This window comes from Hylobates moloch, unplaced genomic scaffold, assembly GCF_009828535.3.
Source record: "Hylobates moloch isolate HMO894 unplaced genomic scaffold, HMol_V3 SCAFFOLD_6, whole genome shotgun sequence".
NCBI classification, from domain to species: domain Eukaryota; kingdom Metazoa; phylum Chordata; class Mammalia; order Primates; family Hylobatidae; genus Hylobates; species Hylobates moloch.
Window position 1 is genome coordinate 103,175,608 of NW_026652281.1, and position 21,329 is coordinate 103,196,936.

The following is a 21,329-nucleotide window of genomic DNA, read 5'->3' on the forward strand; positions in this document are numbered from 1 at the left end:
TTTAAGATGGAGTTCGCTCTGTTTCTCAGGCTGGAGTGCAGTGGCATGTTCTGGGCTCACTGCAACCTCGGCCTCCCAGGTTCAAGTGATTCTCCTGCTTCAGCCTCGCAAGTAGCTGGGATTACAGGTGCCTGCCTCTGTGCCTGGCTAATTTTTGTATTTTTAGTAGTGATGGGGTTTTGCCATGTTGGCCAGGCTGGTCTGGAACTCCTGACCTCAGGTTATCCACCCACCTCGACCTCCCAAAGTGCTGGGACTACAGATGTGAGCCACCATGCCTGGCCTTTTATTTTTTTATTTTTTATTTTTGGTTCTTCTTCCCTGAGATGAAGTCTTGCTCTGTCACCCAGGCTGGAGTGCAGTGGTGTGATGGTGGCCCACTGCAACCTCCATCTCCCGGGTTCAACCAGTTCTGCCTCAGCCTCCTGAGAAGCTGGGATTACAGGTGCATGCCACCACCCCCAGCTAGTTTTTGTATTCTTAGTAGAGACCGGGTTTCACCACGTTGGCCACGGTGGTCTTGAACTCCTAACCTCATGATCCACCTGCCTCGGCCTCCTAAAGTGCTGGGATTACAGGCGTGAGCCACTGTGCCTGGCCTGCCTGGCTAATTTTTATATATTTTGTAGAGACGGGGTTTTGCCGTGTTGCCCTGACTGGCTTTGAACTCCTAGGCTCGAGCAGTCCTCTACTTTGGCCTCTCAAAGTGCTGGGATTGCTGGTGTGAGCCATCATACCTGGCCATATTATTTGGAAACTCTTTTTTTTTTTCGAGACAGAGTCTTGCTCTGTTGCCCAGGCTAGAGTGTAGTAGTGCGATCTTGGTTCACTGAAACCTCTGCTTCCTGGGTTCAAGCGATTCTCCTGCCTCAGCCTCCTGAATAGCTGGGATAACAGGCGCACACCACTACGCCTGGTTGATTTTTGTATTTTTTTAGTAGAGACAGGATTCCACTATGTTGGTCAGGCTGGTCTTGAACTCCTGACCTCGTGATCCGCCTGCCTTGGCTTCCCAAAGTGCTGGGATTACAGGCATGAGCCACTGTGCCCGGCCTATTTGGAAACACTTATTTCAAATTTAGCTCTTTATTTCACTTGGGATTTTATTTTATTCTTTTTTTGAGACAGCGTCTCACTCTTTCGCCAGGCTGGAGTGCACTGGCGCGATCTTGGCTCATTGCAGCTCCGCCTCCTGGGTTCAGACGATTCTCCTGCCACAGCCTCCTGAGTAGCTTGCGCCACCATGCCCAGCTAATTTTTGTATTTTTAGTAGAGACAGGGTTTCACTGTGTTGGCCAGGATGGTCTCAATCTCTTGACCTCGTGATCCGCCTACCTTGGCCTCCCAAAGTGCTGGGATTTTCTTTCTTTTTTTTTTTTTTTTTTGTAGGTGTAGGTTCCACTCTACCTTTGCTTGAAGCTTGACAGTTCATTTTGTAATTTAGGGTGAAAAGATGCCATCTAACAAAGTATTCCGTTATTCGACTAAAAAAACTATTTCATTGCTATGCTTCTAGGATTTTCAAAGGTCAGTAAAAGCTCCTCCTGCCAGTTATCTTTTTTTTTTTTTTTTTTTTTTTTTGAGACGGAGTCTTGCTCTGTCACCCAGGCTGGAGTGCAGTGGCGCGATCTCGGCTCATTCCAACCTCCGGCTCCTGGGTTCAAGCAATTCTCCTGCCTCAGCCTCCTGAGTAGCTGGGATTACAGGCGTGTGCCACCATGCCTGGCGAATTTTTACATTTTAGTAGAGATGGGGTTTCATCATGTTGGTCAGGCTGTTCTCAAACTCCTGACCTCAGATGATCCACCCGCCTTGGCTTCCGCAGTTATCTTACTAAACTGGCAAGCATAGCCTTTACTTATGGCATGAACAAACTTAATCAGTAAGACCACTACTTGCTGAAGATACAGAAATAAACTGTTAGAGGGCCATTATTGCAGCCACAAGAATTAATTTTTTTTTTTTTTTTGAGATGGAGTCTTGCTCTGTTGCCTAGGCTGGAATGCAGTGGCAGGATCTCGGCTCACTGCAAGCTCCGCCTCCCAGGTTCATGCCGTTGTCCTGCCTCAGCCTCCTGAGTAGCTGGGACTACAGGCACCCGCCACCACACACGGCTAATTTGTGTGTGTGTGTGTATTTTTAGTAGAGACGGGGTTTCACGTGTTAGCCAGGATGGTCTTGATCTCCTGACCTCATGATCCGTCCGCCTCGGCCTCGCAAAGTGCTGGGATTACAGGCGTAAGCCACTGTGCCCAGCCAAGAATTAATTTTTTGGTAGTTTGAGTATGTGTGCCATTATTTGGTTGCAATATTGCAGTGGAGTTTTTGTTTGTTTGTTTTTTGAGACGGAGTCTCACTCTGTCGCCTAGGCTGGAGTGCAGTGGCACGATCTCGGCTCACTGCAAGCTCCGCCTCCCGGGTTCACACCATTCTCAGCCTCCCAAGTAGCTGGGACTACAGGCGCCCGCCACCACGCCTGGCTAATCTTTTGTATTTTTAGTAGAGACGGGGTTTCACCGTGTTAGCCAGGATGGTCTCAATCTCCTGACCTCGTGATCTGCCTGCCTTGGCCTCCCAAAGTGCTGGGATTACAGGCGTGAGCCACTGCTCCTGGCCTTTTTTTTTTTTTTTGAGACAAGATCTCTCACTCTGTGAAGCAGACTGGAATGCAGTGGCACAATCTCAGCTCAGTACAGCCTCAAACTCCTGAGCGAGTCTCCCACCCTGGCTTCCCAAAGCGTTAGGATTACTGGTATGAGCCTGGAGTCCTATTTTGCTACTTTACAAATCTTTAGTCCTTTATATATTTAGCAAATGTGTGAAAAAATAAGTGAATGTTTTGTTATTGGCTTGATGGTGGACATTTATGGAATGGCTCAGTTAGTGACATGACATTAACAGGTGTTTTGTTTCTTTCCCAATTTTTTCTGTCTTCAGTTTCCCTCATACTATTTTTTATACTATGTGTGTATTTGTATAAATTTAGTGTTTCATAAAATGTTTTATGCTTTTCTTTTAGAATGATTACGGACCTGAAGCCAAAGAACAAGATGCGCTAGTGGACAGATTGCTGACCAGGGGCTTGAGAGCTGGGTTCTGTTTTCCCTCCTCAAACTGACTTTGCAGCCACGGAGAGGTAAGTGCTATTTCCATTTTTTCTATCTTAAAAATGGTAGTAATATAACCCTCCTGGAGTTGGAGGATTTGTTGGCTAATTCTTGGATATAGGGGATGCAGGATATCAGGTGATTGAGAGCATACAGGCTTCATAATCAGAGTCCTGTGTTTGAAACTCTTTACAACAATGTACTAGCTGGGTAATATGGGGCAAGTTACTTTAACCTGTCTACTCCTGTAGTCCTCACTTGTGAGAGAATAACACCACCAATCTCAGAGACTATTCTCAGAGTTAATGAGAATGTGTTTTGTAAAGTGTTAAGTACTATTCTGAACATGTACATTGAAAGATCCCAGGAAATTGTGGCTGATTTTCTGTAGAAACTCTTGCAATGTGTATTTTGACTATTGGCAAATGAACTGAAAAGAAAGTCCATGACCTGTGGCTACTTGTAATTTTGATGAGAAACAGATGGAAACCTGTTCTTGGGGAACCTGGTATCCTGGATAAAAATTGTCTTAATTTGAGTTAGCCTAGCTCATTGCCCATTTTACGTCAGAGTGTGACAGTAATTATCATTTTAATTTAGCCTATAATTTTTACTATAAAATATAATGGACATTATATGGAACTTGGAATAGGCCTTTTATAAATATTGGAATCTACTATGCTTTGGGATCTCATAAACAACAAAGTGGGATTCTGGTTGTAAAAATTATCTCTTCTCACAGTACCAGAAAGCACATTTTTTTCAGACCCTAGAAAAATGTGAAAATAATTTAATTGTACATGTGTAATGGCAAAAAGGAATGTAGAAGTGGAAATTACAAATGTCAGGATTAGATAAGCTTACATGAATGAATCATCTAAATGACTACTAAGATTTTTCTTACAGGCTCTGCCTGGAGCAAATAAAGAGAAGGGAATAGGAATGAAAGTTCTGTTATTCTTCAAACCTTTATTTTCCAAATGGGCAACTTGTTATCCTGCTAGATGGGAAGGAGAAGGTCTGTGGTAGTATTCTGTCACTGCAGAAATAACTTATGCCCTGCAGGTTCTTTTAGGAGTGTTGACACAGAGTGCATACCAATAAGTTGCTGAAAAAAGAATGCTGATTTAAAAACTATTGAGAAATCTAACCTTTAAGAGTTTGGGGAATGGGTTTATAGGAACACGTTAATCACTTTCGAGTGTTATGACCAGCTTAATTGCTTAGATCCCTGTTTCTCAAACTGGGATATGAATACCCTTAGGGAATCAGGTGGTATGATTTCGGGGTACTTGGAGTCTCAAGAAAGATAAACATGACCCATCTTCCTAGAACTTCAGTTTTACTCGTTGAAGAGGTGGTGAGTTAAGTAATTTAACTGGTAAGTGATTAAATATTAAATATTGGCTGGGCACGGTAGCTCACACCCAGTACGTTGGGAGGCCAAGCCCTCCAAAATCCCAGTAATCCTAGTACTTTGGGAGGCCAAGGCAGGTAGATCACTTGAGGTCAAGAGTTCCAGACTAGCCTGGCCAACATGGTAAAACCCCATCTCTACTAAAAATAAAAAAACTAGCTGAGTGTGGTGGCGGGTGCCTGTAATCCCAGCTACTCGGGAGGCTGAGGCAGGAGAATCGCTTAAACTTGGGAGGCGGAGGTTGCAGTGAGCCAGGATTGTGTCACTGCACTCCACCCTGGGCGACAGAGTGACTCAGTCTGCCCCACCCCCCAAAAAAAAGAAACAAAAGGCTAGGCGCGGTGGCTCATGCCTGTAATCCCAGAACTTTGGGAGGCTGAGGTGGGCGGATCACAAGGTGAGGAGATCGAGACCAGCCTGGCCAACATGGTGAAACCCCGTCTCTACTAAAAATACAAAAAATTAGCTGGGCGTAGTGGCGGGAACCTGTAATGCCAGTTTCTTGGGAGGCTGAGGCAGGAGAATTGTTTGAACCTGGGAGGTGGAGGTTGCAATGAGCCGAGATCACTGCACTCCAGCCCAGGCGACAGAGTGAGACAGTCTCAAAAAAATAAATAAATAAAAAACCAAAAAGACAATTAGCTGGGTGTGGTGGTGCGTGCCTGTAATCCCAACTACTCGGGAGGCTGAGGCAGGAGAATCCACCTGAACCAGGAGGCAGGCAGAGGTTGCAGTGAGCCAAGATCACGCCACTGCACTCCAGCCTGGGTGACAGAGCAAGACCCTGTGTCAAAAAAAATAAATAAATAAATATTAAATATTGTTACATTAAAACAAATAGACATTTTTGGAGCAGAATGAAAACCATACGATTAAGATAACACAGGTCTTCAACAAAATAAGCATGAGTGTCTGAGGGTGGGAAGTTCTGTTTGTATAGGTTCTATAGTCGATACGTTTGAGAAGCAATACATTTGAGCTATAGAACAGCTCTGCTATCCTGCTCCTTACTTTGTCCTTGTAGTGTTTGTGTAGGGAAATACTCTCAAGCCCAGGTTTTTCCTTTGCTTTCACACAACAACCACCATCAACACAAAAGAAGACTTACGTGGCTTGGCCCGGTGGCTCATGCCTGTAATCCTAGCACTTTGGGAGGCCAAGGTGGGCAGATCACAAGTCCAAGAGATCGAGACCATCCTGACCAACATGGTGAAATCCCGTCTCTACCAAAAATACAAAAATTAGCCGGGCGTTGTGGTGCACGCCCTGTAGTCTCAGCTACTTGGGAGACTGAGGCAGGAGAATCGCTTGAACCTGGGAGACAGAAGTTTCAGTGAGCCGAGATCATGTCACTGTACTCTGGCGTGGCGACAAGGCGAGACTCCATCTCAAAAAAAAAAAAAAAAAAAAAAAAAAAAAAAAAAAAAGACTTACGTGACCGAAGATGGGGTGGAGGGATTTTCCTCACACACCAAACGGTGGATACCAACTAGATGTCCTTCAATTCAATTCCAACATCATCTACCCAAGATGATGTCAGATCCCACACATTTAGGGTTCAGTCCCATAAAACCACCCGTCCTTCCTACCAGTCACAAGCCCATTCCTTCAGCGCTTCTGACCAACTGGCTTCAAGTTGAGTTTCCCACGACCTCTTTCTTGGGTTCCATTAGTTTGCTAAAGCAGTTCACAGACCTCAAGGAAACACTTCTTTAGATTTGCCAGTTTGTTAAGAAGACCACTTTATTTATTTATTTTTGAGACAGTCTTCACTGTGTCGCCCAGGCTGGAGTGCAGTGGCGTGATCTTGGCTCACTGCAACTTCCCCCTCCCAGGTTCAAGCAATTCTCCTGCCTCAGTCTCCCGAGTAGCTGGGATTACAGGCGTCCATCCCCACGCCTGGATAATTTTGGTATTTTTAGTAGAGATGGGGTTTTGCCATGTTGGCCAGGCTGGTCTCAAACTCCTGACCTCAGGTGATCCACCCAATTCGGCCTCCCAAAGTGCTGGGATTACAAGCATGAACCACCACGCCCGGCCAAAAGCATCTATTCTTTTTGTTTTGTTTTGTTTTGTTTTTGAGACAGAGTCTCGCTCTGTTTCTAGGCTGGAGTGCAGTGGTGCAATCTTGGCTCACTGCAAGCTCTGCCTCCCAGGTTCACACCATTCTCCTGCCTCAGCCTCCTAAGTAGCTGAGACTACATGCGCCCACCACCACTCCCGGCTAATTTTTGTATTTTTAGCAGAGACAGAGTTTCACCTTGTTAGCCAGGATGGTCTTGATCTCCTGATCTCGTGATCTGTCTGCCTCAGCCTCCCAAAGTGCTGGGATTACAGGCGTGAGCCACTGCGCCCAGCCAAAAGCAACTATTCTTAACTGTGTGTTTTACAATTACTAAGTATTGTTATTAACATATTGCTCTTAACGTAAGTGGCATTTAAGAATTACATTTTCTCCATATGTCCTTGTGGATAAAGGAAAAAAAAAAATTACATTTTCTTTAGTCACATGTCATGTCGCATGCCTGTAGTCCTAGCTATTCAGGAGGCTGAGGCAGGAGGATCGTCTTGAGCTGAGGAGGTTGAGGTTGCAGTGAGCCATGGTCCCACCACTGCATTTCAGCCTGGGGGACAGAGTAAGACCCTGTCTCAATAAACAAATAAGTAAGTAAGAATTAAGTTTTCTGAGGCTGGGCATGGTGGCTCATGCCTATAATCCCAGCACTTTGGGAAGATAAATTTGATTTTAATCCCATTAGGACACCAAGTCCTGGCCATGCAGCTTAATAGCTATATGGCCTTGCGCAGTTCTATTAGAGGTGACTTCCTTGGGCTTCCCTTTCCTCTTTTTTTTTTTTTTTTGAGAGATGGAGTCTCGCTCTGTCGCCAGGCTGGAGTGCAGTGGTGTGATCTCAGCTCACTGCAGCCTCTGCTTCCTGGGTTCAACTGATTCTCCTGCCTCAGCCTCCTGAGTAGCTGGGACTACAGGCGCGCGCCGCCATGCCCAGATAATTTTTGTATTTTTAGTAGAGACGGGGTTTCACCATATTGGCTGGGCTGGTCTCAAACTCCTGACCTCAGGTGATCCACCAACCTCGGCCTCCCAAAGTGCTGGGATTACAAGCGTGAGCCACTGTGCCGGGCCAAGTTGGTTATTGTATATATTTTGCATTAAACTGAACTTCGATGACCACCAGATAATACAAATTAATGAACTAAACGGAAATATTGTGCCATAGGAAAATGGGTTAGATTTATCAGAAAATCTGTTGAGCAGTAGAGAAATGGGTGAGAAAACAAGGTCACATTGCATGTTGCAAGGGATGTAAAACCCTAACCCATTTAAAAAGATGAATGCCAGCCTGGGCAACTTAGTGAGACCTTGTCTGTAAAAAAAAAAAAAAAAAAAAAAAAATGTAGCCAGGTGTGGTGGTGCACACCTGTAGTCTCAGCTACTTGGGAGGCTGAGATGGGAGGATCACCTGAGCCCAGGAGGTTGGGGCTGCATGCAGTCTAGCCTGGGTGACAGAGTGAGACCCTGTCAAAAAAAAAAAAAAAAAAAATGGAAGACTGTTAACCAGCAAAATGCTTATGAGAGAGGTTTTTTAATAGTATAATACCAAAAAGTTAATTATTATGGAATAAAAGTAAAGAAAATCCCAAACTAAAACCTGGCATATAGCAGAAGCTCAATAAGTAATTATTTGTATGAATGAATGCCTAGGGAAAAAAAGACTAAACAGACATGGAAATCATCAGTCAAAACTGTAGTGTGAGGGTAGTTTGGTTTGGGGGTCACTTTTTGTTGGTTTTGTATAGTTTGTGTAATTTTTTTAATGCAAATAAGTTTTTTTCTTTTCTTAGATCAAAGCAGAATTACCAAAATCTGGCTATAAAAATATTTAACAATAGGTGACCGGTTAAATTATGATACATCCCTATAATCCCTATAATGGATTTTTTTTGTTGTTTTTTGTTTTTTTGAGACGGAGTCTTGCTCTGTCGCCCAGGCTGGAGTGCAGTGGCGCGATCTCTGCTCACTGCAAACTCCGCCTCCTGGGTTTGCGCCATTCTCCTGCCTCAGCCTCCCGAGTAGCTGGAACCGCTAATTTTTTGTGTTTTTAGTAGAGGCGGGGTTTCACCGTGTTAGCCAGGATGGTCTCGATCTCCTGACCTCATGATCCATCTGCCTCTGCCTCCCAAAGTGCTGGGATTACAGGCGTGAGCCACCGTGCCGGCCTTATAATAGAATGTTGTGTAGCCGTTATGTGTAAAAAATATGTTGAAATGGCGAGATACTTGTAACAAAGTACAGAGAAAGCAGATTATCAAACAATATGTATGGTATGATCTCACGTGAGAGTAAGTATGTGTATATATTGGGGAGGGGACTGTGAATTTGGATACAAGCCAGAATGTGTATATAAAACCTATAGGTAGGTTTCTTTAAGCTTTCTCCTGTTGCCTGTATTGCATAATTTTTAAAGGAAAAGGGAATGCAGTACAGTAGGAAGTAGCACTGAAACTTTCTGATAAAGATAATGAAATGGGCCAGGCATGGTGGCTAACACCTATAATCCCAGCACTTTGGGAGGCCGAGGTGGGCAGATCACGAGGTCAGGAGATTGAGACCATCCTGGCTAACACAGTGAAACCCCGTCTCTACTAAAAATACAAAAATTAGCCAGGCTTGGTGGCAGGCGCCTGTAGTTCCAGCTACTGAGGAGGCTGAGGCGGGAGCATGGCACGAACCTGGGAGGCTCTGTCTCAAAAAAAAAAAAAAAAAAAAAAGATAATGAAATGATAAAAGGTGTTTTTGCCTAGTTTACTTGGCAGTAATGTCTAGATGTCTAGACTTCTTCTTTTTTTTTTTTTTTTTTTGAGATGGAGTCTCGCTCTATCGCCCAGGCTGGAGTGCAGTGGCGGCGATCTTGGCTCACTGCAAGCTCCGCCTCCCAGGTTCATGCCATTCCCTTGCCTCAGCCTCCTGAGTAGCTGGGACTACAGGCGCCCACCACCACGCCCAGCTAATCTTTTTTTTGTATTTTTTTAGTAGAGACGGGATTTCACTGTATTAGCCAGGATGGTCTCCTCATCTCCTGACCTTGTGATCCACCCACCTCAGCCTCCCAAAGTGCTGCAATTACAGGTGTGAGCCACCGCGCCCAGTCAGTCTAGACTTCTTGAGTGGAATCGAGAGGGCCACTGGAACAGTTACAGAAGTGCAGCCAGGAGGACAGTAAGGCAGGAGGAAGCTCCTGCATCTGCCGAACTGTTAGAGGGGATTGAGGTTGTAGAGGCAGTTCTTGCAGTGATCCTCACTTAAATTTGGTCTTAAACTTTCTTTAAATATTACCCAAGTAATGTTTAGTTTCCTCTGTTGTCCAGTCTGGAGTGTGGTGGCACAATTTTGGCTCACAACCTCCGCCTCCCAGGTTCAAGTGATTCTCTTTCCTTAGCCTCCGGAGTAGCTGGGATTACAGGCGTGCACCACCACACCCGGCTAATTTTGTACTTTTAGTAGAGATGAAGTTTTACCACGTTGGCCAGGCTGGTCTAGAACTCCTGACCTCAGGTGATCCACCCACCTCGGCCTCCCAAAGTGTTGGGATTACAGGCATGAGCCATAGCGCCCAGCGCTAATTTTTGTATTTTTAGTGGAGACAGCGTTTTGTCAACGTTGACTGGGCTCATGTTGATCCACCTGCCTCAGCTTCCCAAAGTGCTGGGGTTACAGGTGTGAGCCACCTCACCCAGCCTCTGTTAGATATCTTTTGTTGACTGGGTGCAATGGCTCATGCCTGTAATCCCAGCACTTTGGGAAGCTGAGGCGGGCGGATCACGAGGTCAGGAGATCGAGACCATCCTGGCTAATATGGTGAAACCCCGTCTCTACTAAAACAAAAAATTAGCTGGGTGTGGTGGTAGGCACCTGTAGTACCAGCTACTGGGGAGGCTGACGCAGGAGAATGGCATGAACAGAGCTTGCAGTGAGCCGAGATCGCGCCACTGCACTCCACCCTGGGTGACAGAGCAAGACTCTGTCTCAAAAAAAAAAAAAAAAAAAAACTTTTGTTACTTCAAATTAGTAGGAACTTTGTTGTTGGATGTTAAGTGACATGTGTGCGTGCTTTAGTTTTCTGAACTGTTCCTTTGGGCATAGCAGTCCTTGTTTGCCCTGACTTTTTGCCTCTACTATGTTGTTTCTACCTATTCCTCATTAATTGAATTATTTCTAAAATATGAGCATTGGCCAGGCATGGTGGCTCACTCCTGTAATCCCAACACTTTGTGAGGCTGAGGTGAACAGATCGCTTGAGTTCAGGAATTTAAGACCAGCTTGGGTGACATGATGAAACTCGGTCTCTACCAAAAATATAAAAATCAGCTGGATACGGTGGTGGGTGCCTGTAATCCCAGCTACTTGGGAGGCTCAGGCACAAGAATCGCTTGAACCTGGGAGGCAGAGGTTGCAGTGAGTCGAGATCGCGCCACTGTACTCCATCCTGGGCAACAGAGTGAGACTCTGTGTCAAAAAAATAAATGAAATATGAACATTGACTCTGAGAGCCAAGTTTATTGTAAATTTGAGTGCATAGATTTTGAGTTTCTTTTTTTTTTAATCAAACCTTTTTTGGTCCTGTTCTTATTTTCTAAGTGGTAGATACTTGCTGGTTTAATGACTTACACATAGGGTGACACAGAGGTCTGTCTTAGTTAACAGCTATGTAGATTATCCTATCACTTATATAGCTATAAATACTCTACACGTTTTTCACACACTGAACTTAAATCTCCAATTTCTTTTTTTTCTTTTTCTTTTTTTTTTTTTTTTGAGACGGAGTTTTTCTCTGTTGCACAAGCTGGATGGAGTGCAGTGGTGCGATCTCGGCTCACTGCAACCTCCGCCTCCTAGGTTCAAGTGATTTTCCTGCCTCAGCCTCCCAAGTAGCTGGGATTACAGGTACCGACTACCACGCCTGGCTAATTTTTTGTATTTTTAGTAGAGATGAGGTTTCACCATGTTGACCATGCTGGTCTCTCTAACTCCTGACGTCAAGTGAGCCTCCAGCCTTGGCCTCTCAAAGTGCTAGGATTACAGGCATGAGCCATGGCACCCAGCCTACTTCTTATTTTGAAAGAAGTAGATGATACACATTATCTTCCCCAATAAGGAAGAAGGAAATGAGTCCTAAAATATCCTAGGTTGGTGAGGGCTTTTGAAGAAAAGAGCATATATCTAGCTGGGCACGGTGGCTTACGTCTGTAATCCCAAGCACTTCGGGAGGCTGAGGCAGGTGGATCACCTGAGGTCAACAGTTCAAGACCAGCCTGGCCAACATGGTGAAACCCTGTCTCTACTAAAAATACAAAAATTAGCCGGGTGTAGTGGGGCATGCTGTAATCTCAGCTACCCGGGAGGCCGAGGCAGGAGAATCACTTGAACCTGGAAGGTGGAGGTTGCCGTGAGCCAAGATCGCTCCATTGCACTCCAGCCTGGGCGACAGAGCGAGACTTGGTCTCAAAAAAAAAAAAACAAAAGAGCATGTATCTTGATGCTCTGTGTGGTGAGTAGTAAGCAAGAGTATACAAAGAGTGATTAATCCTTGACTTTTGAGCAGCTTTTCTAGTTTAAAACATATCCTAATGGAGGGAGAAAAGGGCAGTCTGGTAGGTTGTATTTTATGTTGTAGCATTTTTGCCTGACACAGGGATTCTGCTTTATATTTCTTGGACTGCAGATGTAAATGCTGCTCAGTAGAGTGGTGTACATTAGCGATCCTCATCTAACTAGGTTTTGGAGACTTCTGTCTGATTTCTGGGTTACAGACAAGGGGACTGCAAAGCCAGAGAACCACCCTTTGCTTCATGCTTGTGTGCAGCCTCACTGTTTGCAGTCGTTTAAAAATGTCTGCCTTCAACTGGGCGCAGTGGCTCATGCCTGTAATCCCAGCATTTTGGAGGCCGAAGTGGGTGGATCACCTGAGGTCAGGAGTTCGAGACTAGCTGGGCATGGTGGTGGGCACCTGTAATCCCAGCTACTCGGGAGACTGAGGCAGGAGAGTTGCTTCAACTCGGGAGGTGGAGGTTGCAGTGAGCCGAGATCATACTACTGCACTCCAGCCTGGATGACAAATGAAACTACTTCTCAAAAAAAAAAAAAGTTTTTTTCTTTTTTTTTTTTTTGAGATGGAGTCTCACTCTGTCACCCAGGCTGGAGTGTAGTGGCGCGATCTTGGCTCACCGCAACCTCTGCCCCCCAGGTTCAAGCGATTCTCCTGCCTCAGCCTCCCAAGTAGCTGGGATTACAGGCGTGCTGTAGTTTTTGCACTTTTAGTAGAGACGAGGTTTCACCATCTTGGCCAGGCTGGTCTTGAACTCCTGACCTCATGATCCACCAGCCTCGGCCTCCCAAAGTGCTGAGATTACAGGCGTGAGCTACCGCGTCCGGCCAGTCTTCTTTTTTAAAAAAACTGTAAAGTGGTGATACTGGTTCCTTTCTTACCTATAAGTATTATTCAAATTGTAACGCAATAAAACTGTAGGATATTAAAGCCAAAAGAAAATTGAAGTCATCTGTCAATCCCTTAATTTTACAGATAAGAGGCAAAGTGATTCACCTAAGGTCATGGATGTAGGACAAGTGCTTATGCCTTTTTTGTTCTTCCCTAGACTGGCTCTGAATAGTCTTTGGGTTTCCCAGAATTTCCTGCTGCATTTGGTTCTGTAGCTAATTATTTTATACATTCATTTTTTAAATCTCTTTTGACAGAAAAACATGCATCAATGTGTATCTCTAGAAAAACAATGTAGAGGCTGCACATTACTGCTCTAGGGTGTAGTATGCATTTTTTTTTTTTTTTTTTAAGACAGAGTTTTGCTCTTATTGCCCAGGCTGGAGTGCAATGGCACAATCTTGGCTCACTGCAACCTCCACCTGCTGGGTTCAAGCAGTTCTCCTGCCTCAGCCTCCCAAGTAGCTGGGACTACAGGCATGCACCATCATGCCCGGCTAATTTTTTGTATTTAGTAGAGACGGGGTTTCACCATGTTAGGCTGGTCTCGAACTCCTGACCTCAGGTGGTCCACCTGCCTTGGCCTCCCGAAGTGCTGGGATTACAGGCGTGAGCCACCATGCCCATCTTATACATGTCCTCAGTGTGTATTTTTCAAAGAAGAGCAGTAATGTTACCAACTTTAAAAAAAGTGCCCACGTGTGCAATGATGCATTACTAGGCTCTGACTGAAGATAATATTAAAGTTCAGTATCTAATAAGATTTTGAGCTTACTCATCTTCTTAACCCAGGACTTTTCAGAATCCTTCAGTAATCTTTGTGTGATAAGAACAGAACATCCTTAGAGGCGGTATTGGTTAGCACTTCTGTTTTTAATGTAGTGCACTTGGACCACTGAAAGTTTTTAATTTTTCCAACCACTACTTTTTGTTTATTTGCTTACATAAACTCTAATATAACAAATCTCTGGAATAGCATGGTCACTATCACATACTGTAAAGCAGGTAGAAGATATTTTACATTTACAGAGGTATGATACATAACTGTTCTATAATAGAAGATATCCTAATTCTTTTTAGTATTTCCTGTGTTTTATCTCTTGTATCTTTCTACTCCTATTTAAAAATTTTTAAGGTTATGTTAAGAGTATAAAATAGTAGTGACTCTTGGTTTGTAATTTTTTTCTCCCTGTCCCCCTGTTCAACAAAGTATTTGCTGCTTCCTGTCTTGATTGTGTCTTTTGGGTATATATAAATATATAACCCTCCCTGCCCCCCACCCTACCCCCATGCAATTTCTTGGTTATGGTATTGCCCTCATTTTTTTGTTGCCTATACATGTTTGTTTCAATATTTCTTAGTAACCAAGTTGACAAATTACTTGTTTTAATCATATTGGTTCAAAGTAACATTTTGAGGCTGGTTGCGGTGGCTCACGCCTATAATTCCAGCACTTTGGGAGGCTGAGGCGGGTGGATCACTTGAGGCCAGGAGTTTGAGAACAGCCTGGCCAACATAGAAAACCCCATTTCTACCAAAAATACAAAAAATTAGGCCGAGTGGGTGGATCACAAGGTCAAGAGTTCGAGACCAGCCTGGCCAAGATGGTGAAATCCTGTCTCTACTAAAAATACAAAAAAATTACCTGGGCATGGTGGCAGACGCCTTATAATCCCAGCTACTCAGGAGGCTGAGGGAGAGAATTGCTTGAACCCGGGAGGTGGAGGTTGCAGTGGGCCGAGATCGCGCCACTGCACTCCAGCCTGGGTGACAGGTGAGACCCCCCCCTTGTAAAAAAAAAAAAAAAAAAAAAAAAAAAATTTTTTTTTTCCTGAGCATGGCCCCTGTATTCCCAGCTACTAGGGAGGCTGAGGCACAAGAATTGCTTGAACCCCCTGGGAGGTGGAGGTTCCAGACTGTGTCTCAAAAAAAAAAAAAAACAAACGAAGTAACATTTTGTTTCTTTTGTTGTTTAAACTTCTACATGTGTATCTTTGTTTTTTTCAGCCTCTTTTATTCTTTGTAGCTATTCAGTAATGCTTTATTATCCATATCCTATGCTGCTATACTCTTTTGTTGTTGTTTTGGGTTTTTTTGAGACAGGGTCTCACTTTCTTGTCCAGGCTGGAGTACAGTGGGCACAATCTCAGCTCACTGCAACCTCTGGCTCCTGGGCGCCTGCAATCCTTCCGCCTCAGCCTTCTGAGTAGCTGGGACTACGGGCCTGCACCGCCATACCTGACTAATTTTTGTATCTTTTTGTAGAGACAAGGTTTTGCCATGTTGCTTAGGCTGGTCCCCATCTCTTGGGATTATAGGTGTGAGCCACTGTGCCTGGCCTGCTACTTGCTAATGATGTCATTTTAAGTGGGGGGGTAACTTTTTAAACATTTTTTGTTTTTTCTTTTCTTTTTTTTTTTTTTTGAGACAGGGTCTCGCTCTGTCACCCAGGCTGGCACAATCACAGCTTGCTGCAGCCTCAAAATTCTGGGCTCGAGCAATCCTCTTGCCTTGGCCTCCTGCAGTGCTGGGATGGTAGGCGTGAGCCACCCTGCCCAGCCAATAACTTTCTTGATTGTCGTCGAAGACATTATATTGCTATTTATTGTTACCACATTGCTATTTGGTACAAGTATCCATTGTTGTATTTAAACTGTTAGCTTCTGATTTAATGTTAACTTTACAGGTGAACCGTTTTACCAAATAAAAGTTGTCTTGGTTTTACTAAGTAGCCTTCATGAGGTGAGTCCTGGGTTACAGAGACATTTTTATTTATAAAAATAAAAACCATGACAGTTCACCCTATCATGTGTGCCCATTTCTGCAGGGTTTTTTTTTCTTTTTCCCTTCTTTCATGCCTACAGGTTGTCCTTACTACCTAGAGGTTGTTAAATATTGGTTGTACCCACAATAGAAGTGAAACTTCAAGGCTTACTCTGCTAGGCACAGTGGCTCACACCTGTGATACCAGCACTTAGGGAGGCAGAGGCAGGAGGATAGCTTGAGCCCAGGAGTTCAGGACCTGCCTGGGCGGCATAGCAAGACCCCATTCTCCACAAAAAGGGGGAAAAAGACAAAAGACTCATTGAGTCATACATTCTATTATTGCTTATGTGAGAATTATATTAGTTTTGAGATAGGCTTTGTAGTTTTTTTGTTGTTGTTTGTTTTGTTTTGTTTTGAGACGGAGTCACCCAGGCTGGAATGCAGTGGTGCAATCTTGGCTCACTGCAGCCTCCGCCTCCCAGGTTCAAGCGATTCTCCTAACTCAGCCTCCTGAGTAGCTGGGATTTCAGGCGCCCACCACCACGCCTGGCTAATTTTTGCATTTTTAGTAGAGACGGGGTTTCACCATGTTGGACAGGCTGGTCTCGAACTCCTGACCTCAGGTGATTCACCTGCCTCGGTCTCCCAAAGTGCTGGGATTGCAGGGATGAGCCACCGCGCCCAGCCAGGATCTCTGTTTTTTAAAGCTCACCAGAATATTCTGATACAGAGTAGGTTTGGGAATCATTGCTCAGGCAGCATCTGTCCAAAATTCATAAAAGTACCTGTTAGGTGTTGTGTAAATCCTGCATTATGTGTGTAATTTATTCCTATTTTGTAATACATTTATTCAAGGTGATAGACTTGCTGTAGATCCTCAATCTTTCTCGTATTCCAAGTGATAAAAAGACTGTAGGGCTGCTCCTAAGAGAGTCTAACTCTGAGCTGCTTCCAGGTATATGGGTCTGCAGTGTGGCAAGGAGGGATCTGGTGGTCTGTAACATAGTCTCTTACTAGGGGAACAAGAAGTGAAGCTTAGGTTACTCTACACCAGCAAAAGTGTCATTTGGGCTATGGAGAGCAGAGAGAGGACAGCATGTGCTTGGGAGGCAGCCTCCTGTTGGCACTATGGCACCAACGTTGACTCACAGATGAGCATTATCTTTGGTTTCATGTATAAATGTTCAATAAGTGAAATAAACAGGCTACCCTTAACAGAGGGCTAGAACATGGTCTCTGAAACCACATCAAAATAATTTTTTTTTGACACAGATTCTCACTCTGTACCCCAAACTAGAGTGCAGTGGCGTGAACTCAGCTCACTGCAACCTCCACCTCCCGGGTTCAAGCGATTCTCATGCATCAGCCTCCCAAGTAGCTGGGATTACAGGCACACACCACCACACCCAGCTAATTTTTGGATTTTTTTTTTTTAGTAGAGACAGGGTTTCGCCATGTTGGCCAGGCTGGTCTCGAACTTCTAACCTCAAGTGATCCACCTGCCTTGGCCTCCCAGAATGCTGGGATTACAAGCGTGAGCCACCATGCCCAGCCTCAAAGTAATAAATTTGAGGCCTGGGTGTAATGGCTCATGCTCATAATCCCAACATGTTGGGAGGCTGAGGCAGGAAGATTGTTTGAAGCCAGAAGCTCAAGACCAGCCGAGGCAACAAAGCAAGACCCCACCTCTACAAAATAATAATGATAAAATAGCAGGGTGCAGTGGTGCATGCCTGTAGTGTCCCGACTACCCAGGAGGCTGAGGCAGGAGAGGCACTTGATCCCAGGAGTTCAAGGCTGTGGCAAGCTACGATTGCACCACTGCGCTCACTCCAGTCTGGGAGACAAAGCGAGACCGCACCTCTTAAAAAAGATAAATAATTATAATAATATTAATTTGAGATGGCTTAATACAGTTCCACTCAGTTACATTAAATTTCTTCTGCACAAAATTAGTCTAATTCCATACATATTTAAGTTCTTGTTATATATGCCGTTCACCTGTTCTGTAGTTTGTCAGGCAAGGTCCACCTCATCGTTTAATATCTAGCTGTAGCAATTCCTTTCCTTAAAGCCCTTCACCCACTGAAGTCATCCTTTATGCCAGGGTGGTAGGAAGTTTGTTAACCCTTGTTACAGTACTCATCACACTATATAGCTGCTATTTGTTTTTCTTGCTGCCTGCCAGACAAGGAGCTCCCTAAGAACTGAACCTCGTGCAGAAGACAAAGCTTATCTGGGAGTCAGCTTTACCACAGTACTGATTGAAGACTACCCCTAGTACATATGCTTGTACTCTCTCTCCCTTCCCCGCCTCCGGCCCCAAATGACACTTCAACACCTAATACCCCATTTCTTCCATTAACTTGAAAAAGAGCCGGGGCGCGGTGGCTCACACCTGTAATCCCAGCATTTCAGGAGACCAAGGTGGGTGGATCACCTAAGGTCAGGAGTTTGAGACCAGCTTGGCCGACATGGTGAAACCCTATGTCTACTAAAAATACAAAAATTAGCCTGGCATGATGGTGGGCGTTTGTAGTCCCAGCTACTCAGGAGGCTGAGACAGGAGAATCACTTGAACGCGGGAGACAGCCATTGCAATGAGCCAAGATGGCACCATTGCACTGCGGACTGGGCAACAAGAGTGAAACTCCATCTCAAAAAAAGAAAAAGAACAGTTAGAACTTTTTTTGAAAAAAAAAAAGAAGAGAGTTCCTTTCTACAGCAGTGTCAGCCACCTTTTGGTGAAAGAATTATTGTCTGCCTTTATTATTCTTTGTAGCAAAAGAACTCCTTCCCCTCCTCCCATACTAGTTTCACTGTTGCCATTACAAATATTTTATTAGTATGTATTTCCTAGATTCAAAGCTTCAGTGGGCTTTCTTCAAGTAGCTGTTAGAATAATTGTTTTGTTTTGACCATACCCTTTAATATTAACAAATGGGAGGTGAGATTGTTAACAAAATACTAGAATGCTCTTAACTTTTTTTTTTTACTTAGAAGAAACATTTTTATTTCCCTTTTAATTATTTCTACACACACACATACAAAAAGCCCTAGCTGTTTTTTTATAATTTATAATTTTTTTTTTAGTAGAGACAGGGTTTCACTATGTTAGCCAGGATGGTCTCGATCTCCTGACCTCGTGATCTGCCCACCTCGGCCTCCCAAAGTGCTGAGATTACAGGCGTGAGCCACCGTGCCTGGCCCTAACTGTTCTTTTAAAAATTGGCCAGCCACGGTGACCAGCCAGATGTGGTGGCTCACACCTGTAATCCCAACACTTTGGGAGGCTGAGGAGGGTGGATCAACTGAGGTCAGAAGCTCAAGCCCAGCGTGGCCAACATGGTGAAACCCTGTCTCTACTAAAAATACAAATATTAGCTGGACATGATGGGTGGTGCCTATAATCCCAGCTACTTGGGAGGCTGAGGCAGGACCATCACTTGAACCTGGGAGGTGGAGGTTGTAGTAAGCTGAGATTGCACCATTGGACTCCAGCCTGGATGACAGAGTGAGACTCCGTCTCAAAAAAAAATAGAAAAGGCTGGGCTGGGTGGCTCACACAAATGCTGTGATTACAGGCGTGAGCCACCGTAATCCCAGCACTTTGGGAGGCCGAGGCGGGCAGATCACTTGAGGTCAGGAGTTTGAGACTAGCCTAGCAAACATGGTGAAACCCCATCTCTACGAAAAATACAAAAATTAGCTGGGCGTGGCGATGCGCGCCTGTAATTCCAGCTACCCAGGAGGCTGAGGCTGAGAATTGCTTGAACACAGGAGGCGGAGGTTGCAGTGAGCCAAGATCTCACCACTGCACTCCAGCCTGGGTGACAGAGCGAGACTCTGTCTCAAAAAATAAATGAAAATTAATGTCAGAGAAGAGAAGTGAGAAGTACAGTTGTGATTAAATAAATGAGTGCTGCTTCAGATAAAGGCTGCTTCCGTTCCCAATCACTGTGAAAGAAATGGTCACTATTATTTTTCTGCTTCTCAGCCCAAGTTATTCTCCCAGTTCAGCTCCTCCTCATTCTTTATTGTAGTCTACAACTTTCCTGGTACTAGTTCACTGATACTTTGCTTTGATGAATTTTAAGCTCTCAGATAAGATGATGGCGTATATGTTTTCAGGAATAGCAGAGTAAAATGGTTATTTTGTTTAACTTTTAAACAGATTTTATTCTAAAAGAGTTAATAACTTTTATTCGTTTTGGCTAGTGTCCTGCATCTAGTAAAAGTTACTTAGCTTTTCCTTTCATCCTCAGGAAAAACTGATTACTTTTTTTGGGAGGGGGTGGGTCACAGAGTCTTGCTCTGTCACTCAGACTGGAATGCAGTGGTGTGATGATAGCTTACTGCAGCCTGGGATCAGGCGATCCTCCCGCCTCAGCCCCCAGAGTAGCTGGGACTACAGATGGATGCCATCATACCTGGCTAATTTTTTTTTATTTTTAGTGGAGACAAGGTCTCACTATGTTGCTCAAGCTGGTCTTGAACTCCTGGGCTCAAATGATTCTCTTAGCTCTGCCGCCCCAAGTGCTGGGATTATAGGTGTGAGCCACTGTGCCCGACCTGATTACTTATAATTGCTTTTTTTTCCCTCCTTGTCCTAATGTCATTTAACATTCTCTATAGTCAGAATACCAGACTAAGCTTTTCAGTCAACATTTTTCTAATTTAAAGATCTATTGACTGGACGCGGTGGCTCACACCTGTAATCCCAGCACTTTGGGAGGATGAGGCGGGCAGATCACCTGAGGTCAGGAGTTTGAGACCAGCCTGGCCAACATAGTGAAACCCTGTCTCTACTAAAAATACAAAAATTTGCTGGGCATAGTGGTGCACGCCTGTAATCCCAGCTGCTTGGGAGGCTGAGGCAGGAGAATTTCTTGAACCCTGGAGGCGGAGGTTGCAGTGGCCAGGATTGTGACACTGCACTCCAGCCTGGGTGGCAGAGCAAGAATCTGTCTAAAAAAATAAATAAGGCCAGGCACAGTGGCTCATGCCTGTAATCCCAGTAATTTAGGAGGCTGAGGCGGGTGGATCACCAGAGCTCAGAATTTTGAGACCATCCTGACCAATATGGTGAAACCCTGTCTCTACTAAAAATATAAAAATTAGCCGGCATGGTGGCATGCGCCTTTAGTCCCAGCTACTTGGGAGGCTGAGACAGAATTATTTGAGCCCAGGAGGCGGAAGTCGCAGTGAGCCAAGATCGTGCCACTGCACTCCAGCCTGGGCAACAGAGTGAGACTCCATCTCAAAAACAGCCACGTCAAAAAAAGATACGTACAGAGGCCAGGCGTTGGTGGCTGGCTCAGTGTCAGTAATCTGAGCACTTTGGGAGGTCGAGGCGGGTGGATCACTTGAGCTCAGGAGTTTGAGACCAGCCTGGCCAAGATGGTGAAACCCCGTCTCTACTAAAAATACAAAAATTAGCCAGGCGCAGTGGCATGTGCCTGTAGTCCCAGCTACTCAGGAGGCTGAGGCAGGAGAATCGGTTGAACCTGGGAGGCAGGGATT

General features: G+C 44.7%; 1 protein-coding gene across 1 annotated transcript in view; it reads left to right on the forward strand.

The window, feature by feature from the left end:
• Positions 1 to 21,329, forward strand: part of CTCF (CCCTC-binding factor) — a 72,196-nt gene that overhangs the window by 5,577 nt on the left and 45,290 nt on the right. Inside the window, exon 2 of the mRNA XM_032156051.2 lies at positions 3,020 to 3,136. The gene's annotated coding sequence lies outside the window, so the exon portion shown is untranslated. The remainder of the gene's footprint in view (positions 1 to 3,019; positions 3,137 to 21,329) is intronic.